The 4,797-nt window shown below is 44.4% G+C and overlaps 1 protein-coding gene across 1 annotated transcript in view; it reads left to right on the forward strand.

The window, feature by feature from the left end:
- GOLGA1 (golgin A1) overlaps nt 1–4,797 on the forward strand; it is a 74,921-nt gene that overhangs the window by 48,587 nt on the left and 21,537 nt on the right. The gene's annotated exons all lie outside the window — the stretch shown is intronic.

A 4,797-nucleotide genomic window follows, 5' to 3' on the forward strand; every position in this document is an offset into this window, starting at 1 on the left:
GAGTCTTGCTCTGTCACCAGGCTGGAGTGCAGTGGTGCGATCTCGGCTCACTGCAACCTCCGCCTCCTAGGTTCAAGCAATTCTCCTGCCTCAGCTTCCCAAGTAGCTGGGATTACAGGCTTGAGCCACCGCGCCCGGCCAATTTTGTATTTTTAATAGAGATGGGGTTTCACCATATTGGCCAGGCTGGTCTCGAACTCCTGACCTCAGCCTCGGCCTCCCGAATTACAGGCATGAGACACCATGCCCAAACTTTATTTTTAATCATATTTATAATTGGTTATTTCTGATTATTCTCGTGAACTGCCATTTTTTAAAGTTGATCTTGGATATCACACCCCGACTGAACTTCATTACTACTGTGTGATTTTTTTGTTGTTTTTCTTAGGTAGACAATCATATTATCTATGAAAAATGACCACTTTATCTTACTCCTTCCAGTCTTCGCACCTCTTATTCCATTTTCTGTTCATAGAGCACTGAAGAACCTCCAGACTGAGTGAAGCAATAATAGGACTAGTGGGAATCTTTGTTTTGTTCCCAGTCTTAAAGGAAATATGCCTGAAGTTTTGTTATGTGGTATACCATTTGCAGGTTTTTGGTAGGTATTTATTTATTTATGTGAGGCAGAATCTCACTCTCATCCAGGCTAGAGTGCAATGGCGTGATCTCAGCTCACTGCAACCTCTGCCTCCCGGGTTCAAACGATTCTCCTGCCTTACTCACCAAGTAGCTGGGTTAACAGGTGCCTGCCTCCACGCCTGCCTAATTTTTAAATTTTTAGTGGAGATGGGGCTTCACTATGTTGGCCAGGCTGTTCTCGAACTCCTGACCTCAAGTGATCCACCCACCTCAGCCTCCCAAAGTACTGGGATTACAGCACCATTTATTTATTTATTTATTTATTTTTTATTTTTTATTTATTTTTTATTTTTTTGAGACAGAGTTTCGCTCTGTCACCCAAGCTGGAGTGTAGTGTCCTGATCTCAGCCTACTGCAACCTCCGCCTCCCAGGCTGAACTGATTCTCCTGCCTCAGCCTCCTGAAGAGCTGGAATTACGGTGTGCACCACCATACCCAGCTCATTTTTTTGTATTTTTTAAAATTTAATTTAATTTTATTTTATTCATGTTTGTTTGTTTGTTTGAGACAGAGTCTGGCTGTGTAGTCCAGTCTGGAGTGCAGTGGCGCAACCTTTGCTCACTGCTATCTCTGCCTCCCAGGTCCTGGTTCAAGCAATTCTCCTGCCTCAACCTCCTGAGTAGCTGGGATCAGAGGCATGTGCCACTATGCCCAGCTAATTTTTGTATTTTTAGTAGAGACAAGGTTTCACCATGTTAGCTAGGCTGGTCTTGAACTCCTGACCTCGTGATCCACCTGCCTCAGCCTCCCAAAGTGGTGTGATTATAGGCATGAGCCACCACGCCCAGCCTTTTTTGTATTTTTACTAGAGACGGGGTTTCACCATGTTGACCAGGCTGTTCTCAAACTCCTGACCTCAAGTGATCTGCCCACCTCGGCCTCCCAAAGTGCTAGGATTACAGATGTGAGTAACCGTGCTGGCCAATTTGTTTAATTTCTTGAATTGGATATTTATCTCATTTTTTAAATCTTTCTTATTTCCTGATAAATACATTTTAAACTATATTTTTCTGAAAAGACTGTTTTGTTTTATTATGATTTCAGTTCTATTTCTGAATATCCTTTTTGATCAGTGTACATTGTTGTACAACCATCACCACCATCCATCTCCAAAACTTTTTTATCTTCCCAAACAGAAACTCTATACTTATTAAACAGTAACTCCCCAATTCCTCCTACCCCAGTCTGGGAACCACCATTCTATTTTCTGTCTCTTTGAGTTTGGAGACTCTAGATAACTCATATCGGTGGAATCATACAATGTTTGTCCTTTTCTGTCTGGCTTATTTGACTTAGTATAATGTTTTCAGTGTTCATCTATGTTGTAGCATATGTCAGAATTTCATTCCTTTTTTTTTTAATATAGAATTTTTTTTTTTTTTAAGAATTTTTTTTGAGATGGAGTCTTGCTCTGTCACCAGGCTGGAGTGCAGTGGTGCGATCTCGGCTCACTGCAACCTCCGCCTCCTAGGTTCAAGCAATTCTCCTGCCTCAGCTTCCCAAGTAGCTGAGACTGACTACAGGTGCTTGCCACTACGCCCGGCTGATTTTTTGCATTTTAGTAGAGATGGGGTTTCACCATGTTGACCAGGATGGTCTCGATCTCCTGACCTTGTGATTCGCCCACCTTGGCCTCCCAAAGTGCCGGGATTACAGGTGTGAGCCACCGTGCCTGGCCTATTCCTTTTTAAGATTGAATAATGCTCCATTATATGTATAGACCACATTTTGTTTCTCCATTCATTCATTGATGAACACTTGAGTTCCATTTGTCTTTTTTTCCCCTTTTTGTGGAGAACCGGGTCTCCCTATGTTACCCAGGCAGGTCTCCAATTCCTGGGCTCAAGCTATGCCTTTGTTTCCGTAAGTGCTTGGCTTGCAGGCATGAGCCCTCACTCTGTAAGCCCAGCTCTTAGGGAGGCAAAGGCATAGCCTTTTTTTTGTTTTTGTTTTTGTTTTTGAGACAGAATCTCACTCTGTCACCCAGGCTAGAGTGTGGTGGTATGATCTTGGCTCACTGCAACCCCCACCCCACAGGTTTAAGCAATTTTTGTTCCTAAGCTTTCCAAGTAGCTGGGACTACACATATAAACCAACATACCTTGTATTTTTAGTAGAGATGGGGTTTTGCCATGTTGGCCAGGCTGGTCTCGAACTCCTGGCCTCAAGTGATCCACCCATCTCCACCTTCCAAAGTGCTGGGATTACAGGCATGAGCCACCACACCCAACCCACACCCAGCTTTTGATGGACATTTGAGTTGTTTCTATCTTTTGGCTATTGTGAATAATGCTACCATGAACGTTCCTGTACAAGGTTTTTGTGTGGACTTAATGTTTTCATTTCTCTTCAGTATATACCTAGGAATAAAATTTCAGGATGATATGGTAACTTTTTGTTTAATCTCTTGAAGATCTGAATCTGTCTTGAACTTGGCTGCTAAACTGAGACTCAGATATTTTCTGATCTCAGGAGTGTAAAACGACGTCTTAGTCTTGGCGCTACCACCAATAAAATGTGCGGTCATGAGCTAGTAACAATCCTGTTCTTCTCCATGGACTAGTCGCCCCTTTCTCATGAGATTGTTCTGGTTAAATCTAACATGTGAATGTATGTAAGGAGACTAGGCCTTAAAAACATCCTCTCCTTGTGTGTCTACCTCTCCTTCACCAAGCTGCATGCAGCCTTCCTTGTGCTTATGTTTAATAATAAAGCTCCCCAAGGCCAGACCTTATTCAGTAAGTAAGAAAGCCTTCTAAGAGAAATTCACAGATACAACTTGAATCTGGTAAAAATGCCGTCTTGGAGAGCCAAGTGCAACTCGGTACTAGACAGTGAGTCCTTGAGGGCCAGTCTACATCTGTCCCACTCACTGCACTGGCCTCATACCCACTTGCAGTTCCTGGTATGGAGTTAGCCTTGCTCCGTATTTGTAGAATGAGTAAATCCTGAATTTGTATTGTGAACAGTAATCCCACTTCAGGGAATCTGTCCTAAGGAAGTGATTGAAACCAGGTAAAAAAAATACTGTGTGTCCTGACCAACATGGTGAAACCCCATCTCTATTAAAAATACAAAAATTAGCAACTGGGCGCGGTGGCTCATGCCTGTAATCCCAGCACTTTGGGAGGCCGAGGCAGGCGGATCACGAGGTCAGGAGATTGAGACCATCCTGACTAATATGGTGAAACCCCGTCTCTACTAAAAAAATACAAAAAATTAGCCAGGCGTGTTGGCACATGCCTGTAGTCCCAGCTACTCGGGAGGCTGAGGCAGGAGAATTGATTGAACCAGGAGGTGGAGGTAACAGTGAGCTGAGATTGTGCCACTGCACACCAACCTGGGCAACAGAGTGAGACTCCATCTCAAAAAAAAAAAAATTAGTTGGGCGTGGTGGCGCACACCTATAATCCCAGCAGGCGGAGGTTGCAGTGAGCTGAGATAATGCCACTGCACTCCAGCCTGATGACAGAGTGACACTCCGTCTCAAAAAAAAAAAAAGGCCAGGCCGGGCACGGTGGCTCACGCCTGTAATCCCAGCCCTTTGGGAGGCTGAGGCAGGTGGATCACGAGGTCAGGAGATTGAGACCATCCTGGCTAGCACAGTGAAACCCTGTCTCTACTAAAAATACAAAAAATTAGCCGGGTGTGGTGGCAGGAGCCTGTAGTCCCACCTACTCGGGAGGCTGAGGCGTGGGAATGGCGTGAACCCGGGAGGCGGAGCTTACAGTGAGCCGAGATCACGCCACTGCACTCCAGCCTGGGTGAGAGTGAGACCCTGTCTCAGAAAAACAAAAACAAAAATACTGTGTGAAGATGTTCATTGCTGCATTCTGTTAGATGGGAAAAACAGAAGCCTAAGTAGCCAGCACAGTAGGCAAATGGGTCAGTAAATTACAGAACACTCTTGAGGAGATGAGGTCTAAAGATTACATGGAGACAGAAGGACATTTAAGAGTAGGGAAAAGATACAAAATTTTACATTATCCGGTTAAAACTATATAAAGTTATAAACAAAAGTCATTAAAAGAGAGTTTAAGGCCGGGCGCGGTAGCTCAACCCTGTAATCCCAGCACTTTGGGAGGCCAAGACGGGCGGATCACGAGTTCAGGAGATCGAGACCATCCTGGCTAACACGGTGAAACCCCGTCTCTA

Source organism: Colobus angolensis, unplaced genomic scaffold, assembly GCF_000951035.1.
Source record: "Colobus angolensis palliatus isolate OR3802 unplaced genomic scaffold, Cang.pa_1.0 Scaffold9, whole genome shotgun sequence".
NCBI lineage: Eukaryota > Metazoa > Chordata > Mammalia > Primates > Cercopithecidae > Colobus > Colobus angolensis.